Source organism: Euleptes europaea, chromosome 2 (genome assembly GCF_029931775.1).
Source record: "Euleptes europaea isolate rEulEur1 chromosome 2, rEulEur1.hap1, whole genome shotgun sequence".
Lineage (NCBI taxonomy): Eukaryota > Metazoa > Chordata > Lepidosauria > Squamata > Sphaerodactylidae > Euleptes > Euleptes europaea.
The window spans coordinates 126,152,597-126,177,639 of record NC_079313.1 but is presented as its reverse complement, the minus strand read 5'-3'; the positions used below and the strand labels follow the sequence as shown (position 1 = coordinate 126,177,639).

Genomic DNA, 25,043 nt, shown 5'->3' with positions numbered 1-25,043 from the left:
CTGGGAATGTGTTCTATCACTGCTTGGCAAAAGAATCGGGAAGATGTTCTCCCACAGGCCAGTGCGAAAGGAGGCCAGAAGTGGTCAAACCGGGGTTTATGAACAGAGCAGGATTTTTTTTTTACTTATATCCGGTAGAGAAATCAGAGTTTGTTGTACCAACTCTGTTGTTTAAACAACCATGGTTTATCTTGACATATGAAAGCAGACCTGGGCTGTGTTCTCATTTAATGGTCGTTTAACTCTGGTTGATGCTTTGGGCCTTCACACTGAAAATGAAGTTCAAGTTTAAGAGGTATAAAGGGATGTATATCCCCACTTTGAATAATATTCTTTGAAATTTATCTTCATTGAGTTGTTTGTAGAAAGTTCAATGGCCCCCTTCCTACGCTTACTTTTCTTTGGTTCCTTTTTGTCTCCGGTAGACCATTCACTTTTTAGTTCAAGAGCGAAGAGAGATTTCTCCTCAGGCTGCCCAGGTTTAGGTTGCAACAAGCCAGGGGAATCCATAAGGAATCACAGGGGGAAGAATTCCCCCCCTGAAAGATTATCTTAGATCTCAGCGGCTTGAACAGGCAGGTTTCTCCTTTCTTTTCTCCTTTAATCGACAGCTCAGCTGTTCTCTACATTCCATTTCATCTGGAGCAATCTTCAGCTCTTATCAGTCTATAAGACTTTTCCCTGGGGTTAATTTATGAAGTCCCTTTTTTGGCATACTTGCGGGGGAATCCTTTGTGTGTGCAGAGACACCCTCTTTGTCTCTGGATGGCCCTATTGTGCAGATTTCATTATCCACACAGGGTCCAGCCAGTTTACTATTTGGTAAAGCGATGTTGCAGCGAAGATTCATGGCGGTGAATTAAGAAACTTATGACTATATTAACTATTAACAGGTATATTAACTATTATCGGGGTATAATAACCAACTTTTCTTCATTGGTTATGTAAATAAATATAACAATCAATGTGTGAGACCCCTGTCCCCTCCTCCTGCTGAGACCCCTCAAACCTGACCCCCAATCTCCTCTTAGTTTTTACAATTGGTGATACTATTTAGATTTTTTTTTACTCAGCATCAAAATGTTTTTTTTTTATTTGATACATTTATACCCCATTTTTCTCTCCAAAGGAGGATCCAAAGCAGCTCTCTTCTCCCTGATTTTATCCTCACAACAACCCTGTGATGTAGGTTGGGCTAAGAGTGTGTGACTGGCTCAAGGTTACCCAGCAAGCTTCCATGGCAGAGTGGGGATTCGAAGCTGGGCCTTCCAGATCTGAGCCGGAGACTCTAACCCCCATACCACACTTTTGCGCTATATCTCTGATTTTCTCCTCCCGCCCCAACAAAAAAAAGCAAAAACTGACTTCTACTCTAGGGTTGTCATGCAGTGCCTTGCAACCAGCAGGAGACTTACTGGCGGAGGGGACACTCACCGGCAACATAATGACATTGCCGGCAATGAGCTGATGTCACTTCCAGATGCACAGGGAGTGACATCAGCACATCACAGGGGGGTGGGATGCTGGAGATTCTCTGGCATTTTGGAGAAAACTCTACGTTAGAACATCCCCAGTGTCCCCTGGCGATGTGCTGACCACTTCTGGGCACATGGTTAGTGACGTCAACGTGTTGGGATGTTACCAAAGTTCTCCCCCACTTCCCATTATTTCTTACCCTGATGGCCAGATGAGTGTGGGGGGGGGATTTTCACTGCCCCCGGGGGGTCCCCCACCCCCAGCGGGGGAATGGCAGCCCTATTCTAGTCAAACGATGGCCTTCTGTCAGAAGCCGGTCCCATTTGTAGAGAGCTGCCCCCCAGCCTAGACTCTCCCTCTCCTCTTTTTAATTCTTCTGGCTTCCAAAAGACACAAATAATATCGCAACAGAATCACGTGCAACAATTTTCTAGCATCGCTTTGTAGCCTCCCTTTATAATGGCTATTCCGTATGACTTTTTAAACTCATGGGCTGAAATTCTGCTAATAATCTCAAAATGAAATTTTTTAAAAACGCACGCACAAATTCAGTTTTGCAGACTGGCGATCATTCGCTTAGAGGAAAACAATGCAGCTATTTTTACATCTGAAATGCCTCCTGTCAAAATAAAATAGGCAGGGGGAGTCAGACTGATATATCCCAGATGAGGATCTGGCATTAAGTCCAATGCCGGAGTTAGCAAAATTGATGCTAAAGTGTTATTTTAGGAACAGCCCAGCACCATCTCTGTTAAGGAAATGTTAACTAGAATAACTGTGTTTGCCAGAATTAGACAGAATAGATATTTATACCTGGAGTTTTTTCAACATTATATGTATTGAATTATATTATATCCACACATATCTTAGACAAATATTATAGCATGGGCGAATTTTGACAGTCTCAAGCCATTTTTGTGTATGTCCGTGAACTCAGAGATATGCCAGCGAAAGTCCACAATCTTCTAACTGAAATGGTCATAATCCACCAGCGTATATCCGATATATCCCAGATAATGCTAACAAAAGTCTGGGATTGTCAATACTCACCAAATTTTACTCATTTGCAATTGTGTTGACATAGTAGGAGCGAACATTTGAAAGGGATTTTTGAAGCAATTATTTAATACATGCATACCTATCCCAAATCATTCCATATCATTTCCCCACCCCCCTGTCCCCTATCCTTTGTCAGTCAGTCAGTTATCAGTCAGTCATGTTTACTGTGCATGGCCACAGGCCTTTACAATCAAGACAATATTACAACAACTTAAAAAAATATATAAAACCATTAAGAGTCATGAGTTTAAAATACATCAGTTTGGGTCCTTTCCTCATTCAATGGCTTTCCTTGCCCTGATTTTCCTGGCCGCAAGGCCATAAGGTGCCATTTTCCGGGAAACAAAAGGGTTAATATCGGAAAGCAAGAAAATTAGTTTATCGGCATCAGATAAGTGGAAAGTGGAAAGAGTATTTGCCAGGAACTTATTCCAAGGCTTTATGTAGAGAGGGCAGGCCAGGATGTAATGGAGTAGATCTTCCACTAAGCTACCGCAAATACTGATACGTTGATCCCAAGGTGTTTTTTTTTTTTTTAATGACCGGCAAGAAGCTCCGTGGACATAGTTTGAAATCACAGTGATGTGAGAGCTGCTCTAAGACTATGGTCAGGGGAAATGCAGGGGAAATTTGTGTTTGGTTTGCTGCAGAGTTTTCTGCTCCGAATTCTCAAACATCATATGCATGAGACCTCCCCCCCCCCACGCCCATCTAGGAGTACCTTGTGATTAATTATGCATCCCCAGTGAGCCACAAGCACGGTCCATGAAGAACGAGCTAGGCAACTGACTTCGGTCTAGAAAACAACACATCAGGATATTGCAGAGCGTGAGAAGGGTGCAGAAAAGAGCAACCAAAATGATCAAGGGGGTAGAGCAACGGCCCTATGAGGAGTGGTTAAAACGCTTGGGGCAGTTTAGCTTGGAAAGAAGGTGGTTAAGGGGAGACATGATAGAGGTCTATAAAATTATGCATGGTATGGAGAGAGTAGACAGGGAGAAGCTTTTCTCCCTCTCTCATAATGCTAGAATGCGGGGTCACCTGCTGAAGCTGGAGGGTGAGAGATTCAGAATAGATAAAAGGAAGTATTTCTTCACACAATGCATAGTTAAATTGTGGAACTCCCTTCCCCAGGATCTGGTGATGGCTGCCAGCTTGGAAGGCTTTCAGAGGGGAGTGGACATGTTCATGGAAGAGAGATCTATTCATGGCTACTAGTAAGAATGGGTACTAGTCATGATGCATACCTATTCTCTCTAGTATCAGAGGAGCATGCCTATTATATTAGGTGCTATGGAACACAGGAAGGATAATGCTGCTGCAGTCGTATTGTTTGTGGGCTTCCTAGAGGCATCTGGTTGGCCACTGGGTGAACAGACCGCTGGACTTGATGGGACCTTGGTCTGATCCAGCATGGCCTTTCTTATGTTCTTTAGAGCATTGAAAGCACCTTGAGAGAAGCCTCATTTCCCATGATATATGTGTGTGTTAGGTGCCTGCAAGTTGCTTCCGACTTATGGCAACTCTATGAATGAATGCCCTCAAAAGGTCCTGTTCTTAGCAGCCTTGCTCAGGTCTTGCAAACTGAAGGTCTTGCAAACCCATGATATATACACACATGCATTTCTTTCGTTCCACTCCACTGTCATCTCTGGCTCAACAGGTTTCTGAAACCTAACAAACTTGCCAAGTCCTAGTTAATCAGCACCAAAAGTGAGCATGCACCCTGAAATGAATTATTCCCTCTTCCAAATTGCCTTCAGCTCTGTGGAAAGAAACTATTGCCCGTCCGCAACCTTGAAGGGAGGCCTAGCAGCAAAGTGGTTTTCAGATCTATCATGTTATCTATTATATTTTGCCATATGTTGAGAATAAAACCCAGTTTTCCCCAACAATGAAAAATATTAAATCAACCCAAAGAACGAGAAACTGTGGCCGAAGTGCTGTGATTTCTACCAGCTTCAAAATCCCATGGTTTTTATTTGTTTACTTTTTTTAAGGCTAAAAATGGCCAGTGAAAATATATAAATTCCATAGACTTTATTTAAAAAAAGCAGCGCTGATGCTGAGAACACGGGGTTTAGCATAGGCGTGCACACACAATTTTCTAGTTCACTTCCTAGTAGGATCTAACATCTGTTTTAATTAACCTTTCAATATCAATATTGTTTTTGTTTAATCTGTTGGCTATTCTTGTCTAAAGCTTATTGTGAACTTTCAAGCAACCCAATCTTGATGTATTAACATTAACAACACATTTGGCTACTGCTGAGCTGGCTGGACAGGTCTGAACTTTGGTAATCCTTTCATAACTTACTGGTCTTGACAACGCTTTCCTTGTGCTTTGGAAGGGCCATCTGTTTTCATCACCTCAGTCCGCACGAATGCTCGTCTCCAAACCCTTCAACTCCCTGCACGTCGGAACCGATTCCCAAGTTCCAAATGGGACTTCATGGGCAAACAGCAAAATTCAGGGCCAAATTCAGGCCCTATTCCTCACACCACCCAAACAAGAAGTATAACAACAGCTGAATTCCACTCTGATCTGGAAAACAGGGTTCGATTTCCCACTCCTCCATGTGAGCAGCGGAGGCTAATCTGGTGAACCGGGTTGGTTTCCCCACTCCTCCACATGAAGCCTGCTGGGTGACCTTGGGCTAGTCACAGCTCTTAGAGCTCTCTCAGCCCCACCTACCTCACAGGGTGTCTGTTGTGGGGAGGTGAAGGGAAAGTGATTGTAAGCTGGTTTGATTCTTCCTTAAATGGTAGAGAAAGTCGGCATATAAAAACCAACTCCTCTTCTTCTCCTCCTCCTCCTCACAAAATCTGGGAACCCACTGAAGTTGTCATCACCAAAGGATGAACATGCATGTGGACCAGCTGTCTAGGTCACCACATACAAGGCCAAGAAAGAATTCACTTCCTGGTGAGACTGGCTAGCAACTGTTGAAAGGATCCCTTCCCTTACAGCTAAATTGGTTACATTTGTATTTTACTCTAACACTCCAAGGACCACGTTCCTAAAACCTTCATTGTTGACAGGGGATTTCAACTCAGTCTCCTCTTCTGCTAACCACAGGTTTTGCTCTTCTGGCCCCTCTGCAGCAGTGCCCTTATCTTCTACTTCCAGCTCACTTCATTATGTTATCTGAGCACCAAGTTCAGACACTGAAGGCATTAAGTTCTCTGTACATGCCCCTCGTGGAATACCCTTTCACGGCTGACTTGCTAAAGTCCAAGTTTTAAAATCTTAGGGAATCGTTGTTAAGACCTACCCGTTTGGGCTGGTCTTTGGGGATCAGGGTTAAGTTGGACACGGGTGCAGAATATCCAACAGTTTTTATGATATTTTATTCTGACTCATTCTGTACTTTTCTTACCTTTCCCCAGTCTCTGGATAGGTCTAGATAATTAGCAGTACAATCCTAAGCAAAGTTCCGCCCTTTTAAGTCCAATGCAATCACTGAACTTAGAAGGGTATAATTTTGTTTAGGGCTGGCATTGTGCAGTGTTTGTGGGATGCACACTTGAACAAGATCCTGTGAGTATAAAGATGAGGGAAAGTTATGGGTGGTGGTGGTTGTAATCCATGCTATTCCAGAGATAATAACATGAGCAGGATATTCAAAGAAAGACAGATTAAGAAATGCAAGTAATTAAAGCGTCCAGATACTGCAGAGCCCACAATAAAATACTGAGAACTGGCCAACACTGAATTAAGCAATTAGCACCCACTAATTAAGGATTTATAGCTATAAAAGTGCAAGCAAAGTTTGCTTTTGCCCATAGACAAGGTGAACGAAAATGGCATTTACAATCATACATAAGAAAGGCAATGCTGGATCAGACCAAGGCCTATCAAGTCCAGCAGTCTGTTCACACCAACAGGTGCCTCTAGGAAGCCCACAAACAAGACAACTGCAGCAGCATTATCCTGCCTGTGTTCCAAAGCACCTAATATAATAGAAATGCTCCTCTGATCCTGGAGAGAATAGGGATGCATCATGACTAGTATCCATTTTGACTAGTAGCCATGAATAGCCCTCTCCTTCATGAACATGTCCACTGCCCTCTTAAAGCCTTCCAAGTTGGCAGCCACCACCATATCTAGGGGCAGGGAGTTCCACAATTTAACTCTGCATTGTGTGACGAAATACCTCCTTTTATCTGTTTTGAATCTGTCACCCTCCAGCTTCAGCAGATGACCCCGCGTTCTAGTATTACAGGAGAGGGAGAAAAGCTTCTCTCTGTCCACTCTCTCCATGTGTGTGTTTGTGTGTAAAGTGCCATCAAGTCACAGTCGATTTATGGCGACCCCTTTTTGGGGTTTCATGGCAAGAGATTAACAGAGGTGGTTTGCCAGTGCCTTCCTCTGCACAGCAACCCTGGTATTCCTTGGTGGTCTCCCATCCAAAATACTAACCAGGGCTGACCCTGCTTAGCTTCTGAGATCTGATGAGATCAGGCTAGCCTGGGCCATCCAGGTCAGTGCACTCTCTCCATGTGTGTGTGTAAAGTGCCGTCAAGTCGCAGCCGACTTATTTTATAGATCTCTATCATGCCTCTCCTTAACCACGTTCTTTCCAAGCTAAACAGCCTAAGTGTTTTAACCATTCCTCATAGGGCAGTTGCTCTGGTCTCCTGATCATTTTGGTTGCTTTTGGTTGCTTTTTTCTGTACCTTCTCAAGCTCTGCAATATCTTTTTTTAGGTGTGGTGACCAGCACTGTATATAGTATTCCAAGTGTGGTCTCACCATAGATTTGTACAAGGCCAGTATGACAGCAGCAGTTTCATTCTCTATTCCTTGTCAAATTATGGCCAGCATGGAATTTGCCTTTTTCGCAACAGCCGCAAACTGGGTTGACATCTTCATCGAGTGATGCACTACCATCCCAAGATCCCTTTCTAGGTCTGTTGCTGCTAGCACAGATCCCATCAGTGTATATGTGAAGCTGGGGGGGGGGGGGTTTGCCACAATATGCATCACTTTGCTCTTGTTCACACTGAATCTCATTTGCCATTTTAATGCCCGTTCCTCCAGTTTGGAGAGATCCTTTTAGTTGTTCAGAGAATATGAAACAAAAACACGGGGCTGTTTTAAAGAGGAGAGACCAGCAGCAATATGTATGTAAAGCAGTTGAAGATTTAAGCTGGGCAAAATGATTTTGGGAGGAAGAGCAAGATTCATAGGGAAGTTCCAAGAGGCCTGCTCTTAGTTACAGCTAAAATTACTTCACAAAAAAGGAGAACAACAATATATTTTAAGAGCGTTTTTGGTGGTTACTTTTTTCGTATTTTACGGGAAGAATATAACAGCTGTAACGCTATCAGAGCACAGCCCGATGTAACTGTCTTTCAGTCCAAGGGCTTTGTTTCTTTGGCATGCAGGCCCATTTAATTGTTTAAGTCAACTGACTACTGTGTGTATGTGTTAAGTGCCGTCAAGTCGCTTCCGACTCATGGCGACCCTATGAATGAAAGTCCTCCAGAATGTCCTATATTTGATAGCCTTGCTCAGATCTTGCAAATTGAAGGCTGTGGCTTCCTTTATTGAGTCAGTCCATCTCTTGTTGGGTCTTCCTCTTTTCCTGCTGCCCTCAACTTTTCCTAGCATGACTGTCTTTTCCAGTGACTATTGTCGCCTCATGACGTGACCAAAATACGATAGCCTCAGTTTAGTCATTTTAGCTTCTAGGATCAGGTCAGGCTTGATTTGATCGATAACCCACTGCCTACTGTAAAGCCAGGGAATTCCTGAATCTACCTGAAACATAAGATGGATGATAACTCCACCAGCCATCTCTAAAGGTGCCCCCCTTCAGGTAAGCAAAACCCCTTGGTCTCTCACGCCGTCCTTTGCTGGAAACATAATTCTGTCAAATATTTGCATAGCCTCGCCTCTTTTTCTAGCCCTGCTTTGTTATCTCAAAGTTTTCCAGATAATAACTATTGAGTAGTCCTCACGGTGTGCCCGGTAATCTGCCAGCCAGTCTTTCGCCACACCTATTCCATAGAAAGCATTCCCTGTGATCAATAAGCACAGCAAAACACGACTGTGCTAAGGAAGACGAAAAACAAACTTCGTAAATTGTTCTCTCTAACCCAGCTGCCATTTTTTTTTTTGCCTTTCTTGCAGGATTCTGAGGTTGTTCTAAGATTTCTCTTCCTGTTGCCTTCTCCAATTACTATTTCTTTTGAGTTAATTACCCCCAGCCCCCACTGAAAGAATGTCCCTGAGTCTGCAGAGAACACAAAACAGGCTTGCTCCAGATGCTAAAAATAGACCCTTCCATTCGGAATGCGAACTATTCAGTCTTCAAACTATTTATACAGTGCGAATTAATTGCAGATGGCCAATTCGTATAGGCAAGTTCCCTGCAACTGATACAAACGTGCTACCTTCTCCTGACTGAAAGCAGGTAAAAAAAAAATCATTCTAGGTAAGGGATATAATGGGGAGGGGAATATCTGAGCTTGTTTTTAAACTTGGGGCAGGGGGGAAATACAGCTTGTAAGATCCGTTTGCTTTGGCTAGCTCTCAAAAGACTTAAAAGATAAGCGATTTAAAAAAATATGCTGACTTGTGGCTGTGTTTATAGAGAAAAGCAATGATGGTTAGTACTTGGTGTATATATAATCTTGGCAGTTTGGGTCATCTGGATAAATCTTTTTAAAACTCTGCTTTCAAATGAGTTTTAGCCCTATCTTTAGCCAGCAGTTCAGGGGACTAATTAAAAAGCATTTCAAGAGCACACTTTCCTCTTTCTGTCTAAATATTGATATTAAACAGGCCAGACCTGCTAATGCTATCTCTTTGCCTCTTTGATCTAAACTCTTAGTAGGCTTTCTTCCCCGTTCAGCGTTCTTCCAAAGTGCTAGCCAGGTACCAAAAGAAGACAAACGCAGACAAGAGAGACGAAGGGAAGCTTTACTAGAACTGACCGGTAGTTCCTTGGCAGGCTGAAGATTTATGGCAAACTTTAACGTCTGCAAAAGTTATCAGTTCATGGGTCAAACGAGAACAAGCGTTTACAAAGATGTATCTGAAAGGATTGTTCAAAATGTCAGTCGGAGGCTTCCTGTTTTCCTTTCAGCATAATATTTACAACAAGCCATGAATTAATGCAGATGTTAAAATCTCTGTTGTGGGGTGCAATCCAGGTTATGCCTGCTGAGGTACTAAATGGATCAAGGAAATTTCAGCTTGCAGGGTTGTAAGGCACCAAGCCAAGGACTCTGGCAACAACTCAGATGCCCCATGTGCCCCACAAGGGCAGCTTGCAGACAGTGCTGACCATCTCTTCTTGACCCCTCTGAACTTGCTACTGCTCCAGGTGGGTGGAGGGTACCCTTTCAGGCGCAGCAGAATTAGGTGAGCCTGCAAGGTTGCCACCTTGACTTGGATGGCCCAGGCTAGCCTGATCTCAGAAGAGGAGGAGAAGAAGAGTTGGTTTTTATATGATGACTTTCTCTGCCACTCAAGGAAGAATCAAACCAGCTTACAATCACCTTCCCTTCCTCTCCCCAAAACAGACACCCTGTGAGGTAGGTGGGGCTGAGAGAGCTCTAAGAGCTGTGACTAGCCCAAGGTCACGAGCTGGCTTCAGGGGTAGGAGTGGGGAAACCAACCCTGTTCACCAGATTAGCGTCCGCTGCTCACGTGGAGGAGTGGGGAATCAGACCCGGTTCTCCAGATTAGAGTCCACCACTCCAAACCCTGACTTGGATATCCCAGGCTAGCCCGATCTCATCAGATCTCAGAAGCTAAGCAGGGTCAGCCTCGGTTAGCATTTTGATGTGCAGGGTTGCTATGTCCAGGGTTGCTATGCTATGCAGAAGAAGGCAACAGCAAACTACCTCAGAAGATCTCTTGCCTTGAAGACCCTACACGGTTGCCATAAATCAGCCATGACTTGATGGCACTTTCCACAACCACCACCACCCCCGGCTTTTATTGAACTGTAGTTTCTGACTTGGGTCCTCAGCCTGAGCAAAATATCGTCCCTTGGTGCAAACTGAGTTGCTACAGACCACTTGGGAAAGCCAGCATGGGGTAATCGTTGGAGGTCAGACTAGGATGTGGGAGATGCCGATCCCACTGACATGGAAGCTTGCTGGATGATCTTGGGACAGTTCCTCTTCCTCTCAGCCTCAGGGGAAGGGAAGGTGACTGTAAGCCGGTTTGATTCTTCCTTAAATGGGAGAGAAAGTAGGCATATCAAAACCAGCTCTTCTTCTTTTAACCTACCTTACAGGGTTGAACACATGAAGCTGCCTTCTACTGAATCAGACCCTTGGTCCATCGAAGTCAGTATTGTCTTCTCAGACAGGCAGTGGCTCTCCAGGGTCTCAGGCAGGGGTCTTTCACATCACCTACTTGCCTGGTTCCTTTAACTGGAGATGCCAGGGATTGAACCTGGGACCTTCTGCATATCAAGCAGATGCTCTACCACTGAGCCACAGCCCCCCCCCCCTTGTTGTTGTGAGTGTAAAATAGAGAAGGATGCTGGAAGCTGCTTTGGGTCTGCTTTGCCAAGATAAGTAGGGTATAAATGTCTAACAAAATCCCTGGAAGCTTTGCTCGACCTTCAGAATGGTTGACTCCAACACTGAAATCCATGAACGCACCAAACCATTTAACATTCTTAGTCTTTAACCTGTGTGTAGATTAATTCGAGACACTAGTGCAATGGTTCAGAATATAATTCCCCCCTTCCCAAGATAGTCGTAAACTTTATTGAATGTCGCAGATTAAATTAAAAACAAACTACAATTTTACAGATTGTACATAATCTACAGGACATCACACTTTGCTAAATAGTGGTCCCAATCCCCCTCCCCTGGAACCCTAAAATTCCCTTGGGGGGGATTCCCCCCTTGTTGAGAACCCATGCACTAGCATGGTGTAGTGGTTAAGAGCGGTGGTTTGGAGCGATGGACTCTGATCTGGAGAACCGGGTTTGATTCCCCACTCCTCCACATGAGCGGTGGAGGCTAATCTGGTGAACCAGGTTGGTTTCCCCACTCCTACACATGAAGCCAGCTGGGTGACCTTGGGCTAGTCACACTCTCTCAGCTCCACCTACCTCACAGGGTGTCTGTTGTGGGGAGGGAAGGGAAAGTGATTGTAAGCCTTGAGTGGTAAAGAAAGTCGGCATATAAAAACCAACTCTTCTTCTTCGTCGTCGTCGTCTTCTTGTGGTTAGAGTGCTTGACTCTCCCTGCCCCTGTCTGCCACAAAACTCACTGGGCGACCATGGGTCAGTCTCTTTTTTTTCCTCTATCCTACCTCATAGGACCTATTGTGAGGCTAAAATGGTGGGGGATAGTCACCCCTGAGCTCCTGGAAGGAAAAGTGAGGTTAAATTGTCATTAATAAATAAATAATAAGAGGAAGGAGCTAACTGCACCTTGTTAATTAATTAATTGCGACATTTATGGATTATATTACAGAGTTCAATTGAAAAGGCAGAGCTAGATTCGAGTCCAGTAGCACTTTAGGGGCCAACAAGATTTTTTAGGGTATAAACTTTTGAGAACCAAAGCTCCCTTCACGACTACCTCCCCCCACGCACACACAGTGACCCCTGGGCATGGAGTAGGGGTCACTGGGTGTGTGGAGGGGAGGTAGTTGTGAATTTCCTGCATTGTGCAGGGGGTTGGACTAGATGATCCTGGTGACCCCTTCCAACTCTATGGTTCTATGATTTGTCAGATACCCTGGGCGCTTTCACACATCCTGAATAATGCACTTTCAGTCCACTTTCAATGCAGTTTGCAGCTGGATTTTACTGTGTGAAATGGCAAAATCCACTTGCAAACCATCGTTAAAGTACATTGAAAGTGGATTAAAAGTGCATTATTCAGGATGCGTGAAAGTGCCCATCTTATGATACCTGATGAAGGGAACTTTGACTCTTGAAAGATTATACCTAGAAAATCTTGATTTTTCCCCCTAAAATGTTTCTGGACTCGACTCTAGCTCCTCTACTGCAGACCAACACGGCTACTCTCTGAAACCTCTATTACTCTACTCTCAGTTATCAGGATCACAGAGTTCTCCACGATGTAACTCTGCTCATATGATTTTATTTTTATTTTTCCCCTGTGTGCCACTTGGATAAAGGCAGCAGTTTATTTGCAACTGGGAATGTAAATATCTTAATTATCAATTACAAAAGTTAAGAGCACTAACAATCAAGCCTTGCCGCCTGTCGTTTATTTGCTATTTATTTCTCGAGATATTTTCTTGCTTTTCTTGCTATATATTTCAAAATACTGGAAATAATCCTGGTGTCTGAAAACTTCGAACAGCGAAATAAACACATTCTTGGGATAAACAGGGCTGATCCAGTCCAAACGAGTTCTCTAGTTTTTAGCTGCACATGTCCTGTGTTGTGCTGGAAATGTTAGCGTGGTGGTTGTTTGGGGGAAATCCAAATAATGTAAAGAAAAAGAATCTATAGAGTCGAATCTCCCCCCACGCCCGTCCTCACCCCGTCTCTCTCTCTTTTTGCAACTGTATTAGTTTTGCATTCCCCAAATCGCTCTTCTGTAGCTTTCTTAAGGAATGTTGTGTTGTGTTCATGCAGGAGGCTAAAGAAGGAGGGGGGATTTTTTTTTCCAGTGAGACTGTAAAGAAACCTCCCAAGAAAGTTTGGATAATCTTTGATAAGCATGCTGATACCGTTTGTCATAAATATTAGTCGGAGATCTGTCTCGGGGTCTTCCAAACATATCATGTGCTTGGAACAGTTTTCCACTGCCTATGTTTGAAAGTGTTTATAACACCATCCGTTTTGTGCATCGGAATGCCTTCCATTATTCCAGTTTCTTCAGAGAGATTTTCTCCCTGGATGGGTACGGCTCCCACTCCAGCGATACTTATTCATTTAGGATTCTAGTTTTATTCTAGTCCACATTTTGATTAATAAGACACCCCTTAAATTCCATAGACGTTCTCAAGATAACTGATTTTTTTTTTTTAGTAAGAATATCCTTCAATTATGTTCATAATGCTGACGGAACTGGATTACTGTCTCACTACAATTTTTTTGCGCCAGATACAAAACTTTTTCATTAGTGCTGACATATTATCACCACTTTTTTTTTCTTGCAAGCAACATTGTCATTTTCTTTAAAGCACCTAGGGAAAGTATAATAATAAACAGCTGCTTGATGTCAAAAAGGGCAAGAGTCCAGTAGCACCTTAAAGACTAACAAAAATATTTTCTGGTAGGGTATGAGCTTTCGTGAGCCACAGCTCACTTCTTCAAATACAGCTAGAATGTGAATCCAATATTTTTGTTAGTCTTTAAGGTGCTACTGGACTCTTACCCTTTTTGACTACTGCAAACAGACTAACACGGCTACCCACTGTGAATTAAGCTGCTTGATGGTTAAATATCTTTGTATTCCTTATTCAGCTGCCTTTTACAGATAGATTAAGCAATGGAACAAATTTGTGTCTCACCAAAACTTCAGCATAGGTACCTTTCTGAGGTATTGAAAGGACTGGGAAGATCATTAAAAATGAATATAAACAAAAGGAGGGGGGAAACCCCATTCTCTAATATTTCATTTTTCATTCACTATTATAATAGCATGCCAGCACCCAAACAAAAATAAACAAGCAACATCTTTCACTCTCTGCATCAACAGTTTAGGTTTAGCAAATAATATTGGCTCCCATGCTTAATCAACTTGAGTTTTTATTGATTGATCTACCATGTTAAACTAATTTAAACTTACAGTTCAGGTAGGAACAATTAAAATGTGTATAGTATCGGAAGTGACTGGTGCTTTGCAGAGTAACATCAGCCCAAAGAGATAGCTAATACCTTAAATTTTACTATATGGCAGAGAACCACAGAGGGAAGACTGAGGCAACAGAGGCAAGAAATGAACATGTGCAAATGGAATTTAGGGCAGCAGTAACTTCTAGGCTAAGGGCATTTATGCAGGGGCAGATGCAGTTCTCCTGTGCTGCCCATGTGTTTTGTGTGTGCACAATTCCCACTTGAGGTAGACCGATTACCCCTGAATACCCTTTGTTAGATTCACAATCAATCCATTTCTTCTACCCTTTCTGTGCATGCTTATAGAGAGAGCATCTGTCAAGTTACATGTTGCATACATGTCTAGGCTTTTTCATGCTCAAGAGTTGGTCATTCAGCCAAGCCACCCAGGTGACTGTTGGGGGGGGCACAGTGGGGAGGGCCCTGGTGCCCCATAGGGGTTTGGCTCATTCCCAACCATCACTGGCATGGGAGTTGACCAGCATCATTGGCTGAACTGGCCGGACCCTGAGGGTCCCTTTCTCAGGGTGGCAAAACACTTCCCAAAACACCACAAAGGGCTGAAGGAACTGATCGGTTTTCAGCAACAGACTAAAGATTGCAGCCCTACAGAATAGGGTTGCCAGATGCAGGCTGGGAAATTCTTGGAGGTTGGTGGGCAGTACTTGGGAAGGGTGGGGTTTGGAGACGGATCTTTGCAGGGATGTGATGCCACAGAGCCCACCCCTCTGAAGCTGCCATTTTCTTTGTCTGGAGATCAGCTGTAATTCTGGGGGGACTCCAGGCCCCACCTGAATGTTGTCAACCCTACAACAGAAGCCATAACTGAAAAGGCCCCGTCCTTAACATCTGCTGTTCCCTTTTTCCTCACCCCCCCACCCCCAGTGAATGAACTTCATAAATTGTTGACAGGTTGTTGGGCATAATTCCTTCACAAGTGAATGCAACTTACAAAGAACTCTTTCAGTATGCGACTACCGCTGCCAGAATATTATACACAACCCGTTGGAAATCTAGTTCGATTCCAGATACCACTGAGTGGATTAACAAATTATTTGACTTTGCCTTGATGTCTACATTAAAGCATTTGACCAAAAGGAATCCTATAGAGGATTTTAATAGGAAATGGCAGCCTTTATATGATCATTACTCGCACGCTTCAAATTCTTTTGTTGTTTTAGTAAACATCTACGGTACGTAGATTGCTAAATAAGAAACTAGTATTAGAAACCTGAAAATTTAGTGTAAATGAGAAAGCAATGTATATGTATTATTTTAAAAGCTCGGACACTGATATGAATATTTTATTTATTTCATTCCCTTCTTTTTCTTTTTTTCTGTATCCCATATATAAAAATAAATAAAATATTTATAAAAAATATAAATTGTTGACAGGATCAGCTTACCCAGGAAACGGGTTGAGGCAGTCATCTTCAATGACAGAACTGGGGGGAGGGCGCAATCTCCCTGCTGCCCTGCCGTTGCTTCTGCCTCCCTGCCATATCTGCCCCAACCCCACAGTAGTTAAGGCTCTCTCCCCCAAGCCTCTCTGAAACTAGGACGGGCAAGCCGCACGTGCCTCAGAGAGTCCAAAACTCTTGCAAGAATCGTAACCTCTCTCACAAGTTTTCCCATCATTTGGAGCGGTGGTTTGGAGCGGTGGACTCTAATCTGGAGAACTGGGTTGGTTTCCCCACTCCTACACACGAAGCCAGCCGGGTGACCTTGGGCTAGTCACAGCTCTCTGTCTGAACTCTCTCAGCCCCACCTACCTCACAGGGTGTCTGTTGTGGGGAGGGGAAGGGAAGGTGATTGTAAGCCAGTTTGATTCTTCTTTAAGTGGTAGAGAAAGTTGGCATATAAAAGCCAACTCTTCTTCTTGTGGAGTGATTTTAAAGATCAGAACCTGCCTCTTGGACTAGGCTCAACAACAAACTGGTGACCAGTGATTACATAACAGTCAATGTTATTTCCTCCCCTCCATTATACACTGTATCGAATAGACAAAGATCAAAATACTGTTTTAAAAAGCAAGATTTAAAGTCTTCCAAGAACTATCACCCTTCCACCCCATTAAGAATATGAGACCATTTTATGCAACATGGCAAACAGCTCCCAGGCTGTCAATTCTGGACCGGATTTTCTGAACCATTTGCAAGGGCAGTCCTATTTTCTCCTCATTTTGAAAGCTTTTGGGTTTCTAAAAATTTATTTGCATTATTTATAGTTTGTCTTTGTCACTGCGACTCAAGGCAGATTACACAGGGTGAGTCAATACAATCAACAGGACAGGACATTCAATAAACAGTGAAATAGGATTTGGGTTGGTAATCTAAAAAACAGAACTGACACAAAGCATTAAGTGTTAACATGGCATATTAAATGATGCAAGATTACATAGCAGGATCCATCTTACAGCAAACTATACACAATAGTACAGACCACAGTGAATCGTTTTGTACAGTGCTACCCTATTGCCTGCATTAAAAAAGCCCTCTTGAATAATTCAGTTTTGCACAGTTTGCAGAAAGCCAGGAGAGGGGGAGCCTTCTCTGCCGCCTCAGGCAGACCATTCCACAAGGTGGGGGCCCCAACAAAGAAGGCAGTTCAAGGGTTAGACCAGGGGCAAAAATGCATGGTTGCTTTATCCTCCTTTAATCCCTGTTTTAGCCAGGATCGAACGCACATTAGGGGAAACGCATGCGTTCGATCCTGGCTGAACCCCGGCTGAAACAGGGATTAAAGGAGGATAAAACAACCATGCGTTTTTGCCCCAAGAGTGTCAAACTCAATTGTTAACGAGGGCCGGATATGACATAAATGCTTCTTGGTTGAGCCGGGCCATGCCAGCCCAGATCGAGAGCGAGGGGGTGGCTGCCTCAGCTGGCTCGCAGGCCAGAAAAGAGCTCTTCGAGGGGCTGGATCCGGCCCACGGGCCTTATGCTTGACGTCCCTGGGTTAGACAGACCCACATGGACTAGGTAGACACAGACAAAAAAAAAAGTATCAGACAGAATTAGGGTTTTCTTTTTTTCTTTCTCTCTCTCTCTTTTTAACTGACCTTATCCAAGTGAGGTTTTAACCAATAGAGTTGCTAGATTTGCCTGGTTAGCAATAAAAATAGGACAGAGCTGGACCAAATCTATACAATAGCTATGGAAATATGGGATAAATATTGTTTGGAATCTTATAGATTGTTATTTTGTATTAACCCTTTGAATTTTTCTGTATTGATTATTTTAGTAATGTCTGTAGTTTTATTTGAATTTGTCTTTTATCCTGAATATTTGTGATTTTGCTATATATTATGTAACATCTTTTATTTGATGGTCCATGACCATAATAAAGTATACGATACGAACTGACCTTATAACGTTAACAGAAATCTGATGGGCAGAAATCTAGCAGATGAAGCTTTTTCTTTCATGGTGGGGAAAGCTTCTGCTGTTTTCTGTGTGTGGAGCTGCTTTTAAAAGATTAGGAGCAGGGCCAGGTTTGAGTTTTGGGTGTGTGTTTTTTTTAACATGGCTCTATAGGCAAGTACTAGTTCACAAACATCTTCTATGTTTCCTCTGGTATCAGTAGTATCCTGATATCAGTGAAGAGCAAAGGTTAATCCAAGGACAACATTCTACAGAAAGCAGATGAAGGAACCAGATTCTCAGCACATCAGGAAAACTGGGCAATTTTCTGATGGATTATAATGTAAGGGTGTATACAGAGGCACTGAGCTCACTGTGGAAATTCACAGGCCACATTTTTCACATCCCTAGATGGAGAGCCACAGCTTCTGTGCACCTGGATGGCCCAGCCTAGCCATATCTCATCAGATCTCAGAAGCTAAGAAGGCCCTGGTTAGTACTTGGATGAAAGACCACCATGGAAGCCCAGGGTTGCTATGACAAGCCACTTCCTATCAAAGGAAGATTCTTCCATTCCTCTAAGCTGTCTCATGTTCAGCATCTTCCTTCCTCTCCTGTATCCTAATCACCATGAATGGGTGACGACTGTGGCTATATCAGAGAGGACATTTGTTTGGAACCTGCCAACGTTTTGTGACGGGCCCCAGCAACCCATGGATGGCAGCTACCGTATTTTGTGACTGGCAGCCATATTGTGGTACCCATGCGACTCTTTCTCAAAACTCCAAAAGAGCCCAGAGGCTTAATGAAGCTGGGGACCGCCGTGCTGAACTATTATCAAGGCTGACAAGGGGAAAATATGAGAGAATTTGCTCCAGAAACAGAAGACTCTTAACTCAGAAGCCCCAGGCGTGCCGGGAGTCAAAGCGCCGTCCTTCTATACGACAGGAAAAAGAACAACCCTTGTGAAGAAAATGTTAACACTGAATCCCATCCCTTGAAAGCAGCAACACTATACAAGAGCTGGTAGGAGGCCCTCAGAGTTGACCTGGGAAAATAATAAAAGGAAATGCGGCATCGTAAGAGAAGGCGGAGGCACTGAGCCAGTAGCAAAGGTGAAGACTCGGGGAACAAAGCTCCGAAAGGTTTTCCAGTTTCCCTGAACTCTGTGACTGTGGAGTTCACCTATCAGGACTCATAAACATTATGGTGGTGATAAAACCAAGCTGGCAGCCTGCCAACAGGACCCAGGTTCAAGTCTAGAAGCTTGCAGTGGCTGTCTAATGCTGACTCTGCAGCATCACAAACTGAGAAATATATACATATAATGGCAATCATACACAGGCTGAAAAAGCAAGAGGGTTTTCTTAAAAGTATCACAAAGCACCCACTCTCTGTTGACAGCAGTGGCTTCTTGTTAGGGTTGCCAACCTCCAGGTGGTGGCTGGAGATCTCCTGCTATTACAACTCATCTCCAGGTGACAGAGATCAGTTCCCCTAGAGAAAATGGCAGCTTTGGCAATTGGACTCTATGGTGCTGAAGTCCCTCCCCTTTCCAAACCCCGCCCTCCCCAGGCTCCACCCCCAAAATCTCCGGATAATTCTTAACCCGGAGCTGGCAACCCTACTGCCTGTGCTTCAGGGATGGGTCCAAGGCTTGGGGCAAGAGGTGTTTTGGCTTATTTCCCCCACAAAACACCACCTGCATTGATGGCCTCTTATTCATAATAATGAGGGAGGCGGAGCAGAATCTGCTCGAGACTGCATCCTGTATTGTCTAGACCAGTGGTTCCCAAACTTTTCGGGCCACCGCCCCCTTGGTTCCACAAACTCAACTTCAGTGCCCCCTACCCTATCCCATGCACAGCTGAAGAGGCCCACCTCTAGTGCCCCCCTGCTGCCCCCTTGCCTCTTAGAGCCCCCCTAGGTAACCCCATTGCCCCCCGGGGGTGGTACTGCCCACTTTGGGAACCACTGGTCTAGACAGTGGTCCCCCAACCTTTCTGGCATGACGACCCACAAGTCTAAATTTACAAGGTGTGTGGAACCACTTGAAAAAACACACAAAGCATTCACAAATCATTACAGCTGCAAAAGCCTGGGACCACATTCATTGGCTTCATGGCCCAATTTTTGGGTTAGGACCCAGAAGTTCGGAAACATGAGTCTAGAGTTGCATGCTAGGTAGGCTTGCCAACCTCCAGGTGGGGCCTGGAATTACATGCGAGTTCCAGACGACAGAGATCAGTTCCACTGGAGGAAATGGCAGCTTTGGAGGGAGGTTTTTACGACCTTTAATCTCTTCTGCGATCCCTCTCCTCCACAAACTCCTCCCTCTCTAGGCTCTCCTGCCAAATCTCCAGAAATTTCCCAAGCTGGAGTTGGCAAACCTAACGCTAAGGTCCGTATGCCTTGGAGAGTCTTCCCAGATGACCATTTTCAAGCCCAGAAATCATATCATTACTACCCATCTGGATCTTCCTGACAGGGCTTTTATTGCAGGGAAACTGCATTACTTTGTTGTGGGAAAATGTGATTTTGCTTCATCTTCCACTATTGTGGGTGTGGCTGTTGTCTGGTTGCAGCAACAACACCCCCCTCCCCACAATCCTTTTCTTCCTTCCTTCCTTCCTTCCTTCCTTCCTTCCTTCCTTCCTTCCTTCCTTCCTCATTCTGTAAAGGTCTGGTGGGAATTTGAACCTGGGTCTCCCAGATCCTAGCCCAACATTCTAACCACTATACATGTATAAAACATGTATCTCTGGCTTTAAATTAAAAGCAGGAAGCACAAGTATTATCACCACAACAACCCTGTGGGCTGGAGGCTTGTGAGAGAGTGAACGGCCTAAGGACACCCAGTGATCTTCATGGCTGTATGAGGATTTGAACCTGAGTCTCTCTGGTCAAAGCCTAGCATGCTTGCCTCTACGTGACAGTAGCTATCAAATATTATGTGGGTACAAGATATCATGCTATTGGTTCTAGGTTAGCCCTAAACATAGGCAGAGTGCTTCCATGGATAGAACAATTTCCACCCATGGAGGGCAGCATTCCAGGAGACATTCTGGAATGGGGGAGAGGAGTTGCTAGAAAGTAATGCTTTGTAGAAACACTCCAGTGAATCTATTTTTCATACATTATATCCAGTTTTCCTATAGGTCCTGGATACAAGCAGTATCCAGATGTACAAAAGGAGATATCATGAAGGAAAGGTCTAGCAACAGTTATTTGCCATGGGAGCTCCAAAGATTCTTGCAGTTAGACACCAACAAAGGCCAATAAGTCAGCTTCATACCCTGCTTGTAAGCAGAGATGTAAAATTTCTGGAAAATTTGAAAGAGCACAGAAGTCTAATCAGAGCTCTCTTCCTCAGAGGCCGTGGGTATCAGACAAAGACACAGGCAGGGGAAAAAATGTTTTTTCCCTAGGTTATTTTGGAAAAATAATGGAATTTTCTTTGGGAGGAGGTGGATAGAAATATATGTAATCATTAATTTTCTTATCCAACCTAAACTTCTTCTACTGTTTTAACAACATAAAGCACATTGTTTATAATTTAGCATCTAAAACAATACTATTTGAAATGCCTATATGTAAATGGGATTTAAAAGTAGAAATGCTAAGCTTTCTACAAGCAAAATCGTAGATTTAGCCAATAAGACAGAGAGAGACAGCGACGGCACAGCAAACCGCTGCACTCTATGATACTTTAGCACAGATTTTTGCCAACTGAGAGGTAGGAAAATATGAGCTGAGAATAGAGAACACACATTTTGTAGTAAACAAAAGAAAGTATATTATTGGGACAGGAAGAGTCTCATACAATCCAACAGCATTAGAAGCATATCCAGAGATGTCAAGGCCCATAAAAACATGGAAAAATACAGGAAAAAACCCTCTTTATTTTGGAATGAGCTAAATGTTTTCAGGACGAGATTTTAATTACTCACAATGTATACAATTAAGATTTTTTGTAAGACAATCCACAGCAGTAGAGAAAGACAAATGGGGGGGGGGCTCAAGGACTTAAAGGGGCATTGCATTTTCCTCTCCCTCGCTATTTCCTCTTTCCCCTTCCCTGAAAGCCCACACAGTCTCTCCTATTTTCCTGCTTCCTTCTCTTCTTCCCACCCAGAAGCCACCCAACCTTTATTTGTGCCCCTGTTTTCAGCTGTCCCTCTTTCCCTCCCCCTGGCAGCCTCTGCCCAGGAAAACTATGGCCCCAGTTGTGTGGTGCTGAATGCTGGTCTGGACCCGGTTGCATGGTGGGGAACCCACAAGGGCTTGTGGGTGGCACCTCATTCCCCCCTGTATCCCCTTCCCCACACTAGTTCCTCTTTCCTTCCTCCAGGCAACCCCCATATCCCCAGCTTTTCCTGCTTCCTTCTCTCTTTCCCACCCACCCACCAACAAACCAACCTACAATTATCTGTCCCCCATCTTCAGCTATATTTATTATTTCGTCCATACTCCACCTTTCTCCACAATGGGAACCCAAAGCAGCATGCGCCATTCTCCTCTCCTTCATTTTATCCTCACAACAACCCTGTGAGGTAGGGTTATGATGAAAATGTGTGACTAGCCTTGGTCGTCCAGTGAGTTTCCACAGCAGAGTGGAGATTTGAACCTGGGCCTCCCAGATCCTAGTCTGAAATTCTAACCGCTACATAACACTGGCTTTTGTGCAATGGCTGCTGTTGAACAGTAGCTAGCAGCCAGGCCTGTGTAAGTCATGCATTTCAGGAGATAGCAAGTCAGGCAGTGGTTGTTGCTGGGCCTCACCCTGATGACTCCTCCATCAAAGGACAAAACAGCCCTGGAAAGGGCTCTCACCCTGCCGTTTAATAACAGAAACCAAGGCGGGAAGCCTGGCAAATACTGTTGTGGTTGCCTAGCAATAGCCACATTCATTGCTTAAAATGATCAGTACTGATTCTATTGGGGGGGGGAGCTGACCCCCCTTTTTAAGATTTCAGATTTTTCTGCAAACTTGGGGCCTTTCTCAGGTTTGTAGAAAGAGCTGCCTTATCTGTCCGTGGTGGCAATCTCTGGATTTAAGTATCCACTGATGAGGCCATGTTGACAATTAGATATATTGATTGATATTTTCTGCATATACTGTAGATATATACTATTTCAAGGATATATTTATTGTGTAAATGTGACTAATTTTGAATACAATTAAAACCCTATAAGTTATAGGTTGTCCCTGACTTGGATGGCCCAGGCTAGCCCGATCGCATCAGATCTCAGAAGCTACACAGGGTCAGCCCTGCTTATTACCTGCATGGGAGACTACCAAGGAATGCCAGAGATGCTATGCAGAGGCAGGCTATGGCAAACCACCCCTGCTTGTCTCTTGCCTTAAAAAACTACAGGGTCACCATAACTTGGCTGCGACCTGGCAGCACTTTCCATCACCAATGTATAGGTTGATAATTCACTAGCAAATTTCAGCATTATAACTCAACATGTTCTGGGACAGGAATGAATGTAAGCTATGCCTACAGCTGTATGGCAAGCACCTATAGCCCAGCACCCAACTTCATTGCTGGGGCTGCCGTAAACTCGTTGTGACTTGATGGCACATACATACATATAAAGCAGCCAGCAGTCTTTACTGTATTTTGCTCACAACCATTCTGCTCAGTTGGTGATTTGTATTTCCATGTTGATGATTTTGGGGGGGGGGGGGGGACTAAGTCTGAGAAACCATGACTTGGCCTGATCCAATGGGGAAGAAGAGTTGGTTTTTATATGCCGACTTTCTCTACCACTTAAGGAAGAATCAAACCAGCTTACAATCACCTTCCCTTCCCCTCTCCACAACAGACACTCTGTGAGGTAGGTGGGGCTGAGAGAGCTCTGAGAGACCTGTGACTAGCCCAAGGTCACCCAGCTGGCTTCATGGGTAGGAGCGGGGAAGCCAACCCGGGTGACCAGATTAGCGACTGCCGCTCATGTGGAGGAGTGGGGAACCAAACCCGGTTCTCCGGATCAGAGTCCACCGCTCCAAACCACCGCTCCTGAATCTTTACCATGCTGGTGGACAGAGCCACTGCCTTCAGGCTCTGAGTCCAGCTGTTTGCCCATTGAGAGCCAGTGTGCGGTAGTGGTTAGAATGTCGGTCTAGGATCTGAGAGACCCAGGTTCGAATTCCCACTCTGCTGTGCAAGCTTGCTGGGTGACCTTGGGCCAGTCAAACACTCTCAGCCTAACCTAACTCACAGGGTTGTTGTTGTGAGGATTAAACAGAGGAGAGTAGAACGATGAAAGGTCCTTTGGGTTCCTGTTGGGGACAAACACAGGGTATAAACAAAGCCAATAAAAAAAATATTGGAGGGAACATGCTGGCTCTCACCTGATCCTGGGCGCACTGAGGCTTGCTTCCTCATCCCAATCCAATGTAGCACATTTTGATGTCACTGATGGAGTGCCGGGGGGGGGGGGGAAGGGAGGCAAAGTTTATAAAGGCTCAGTACTGAAGCATATTAAGAGCTGTGTGTGTAGCCCTGAATCCTATCAGCTGCTGTACTTTGTTTTGAACAGTCAGGAGCACAACAAGCAGTAGATTAGATATGTTACCGTCAAGTGTGTAAACTGTATCAGATTATCACATGGAGATCTCTGAGATGGCATTTAGAAGCAACCAGGAGAAAAAAAATGTAGCATCTCAAAAGCACACTACAATGGGTTGAAATTCAATGCGCGCCCCATACATTGGGTTTCAAACGATTATAGTGTGCTTTCTGAAATGCTACTTTCAGAAATAGTGTTTATAGAAATGTAGTTTCTCAGAAATAGTGTTTACAAGTAAACAGAAGAAAATTGTAGCATTTCAAAAGCACACTATAATGAACTGAATACATTTTAAAAATTATTCTCTCCCTCTCAACCACATATGGAATTCAAATTGTCGCATTGTGCTTGTTAAATGCCACATTTCCCCCTCAGAAATACTGATTACAAGAAAATAAAATGGTAGCATTTCAAAAGCACACTACAGTAGTTTGAATTCCAGTGGGGAGGGGGAGCAAGGAAACAAATATATATACAGTTCATAGTTATAATGCTGAACTCATGGTTCAAAATGAGCAGACAAACTCTGAGGATCATTTCAACCACAACAGGTCATTTTTACCCAATGTGAGCTATGTGAATCAGTCTAACTATGCACCCTTAAAAATCACATGTGAGAAACCTCTCCAACATGCATCAGAGGCAATTTTGCAAGAGAGTAGTGGTAAAAGCAATGCTAACACTGGCCTCAAGCTGATGAACGCTTTCACTTCTACTGCAGCTGTTATCGGCACGGATGAAGAATGAGACAGAATTTCAGCTACCCT

At 44.0% G+C, this 25,043-nt stretch overlaps 1 protein-coding gene and 1 non-coding gene across 2 annotated transcripts in view; both read right to left on the bottom strand.

Annotated features, from left to right (window-relative positions):
- GNAS (GNAS complex locus) overlaps window positions 1-25,043 on the bottom strand; it is a 268,620-nt gene that overhangs the window by 186,959 nt on the left and 56,618 nt on the right. The gene's annotated exons all lie outside the window — the stretch shown is intronic.
- TRNAI-GAU (transfer RNA isoleucine (anticodon GAU)) lies at window positions 10,933-11,005 on the bottom strand. The gene has a single exon. It is a non-coding gene; the product is annotated as a tRNA-Ile (tRNA).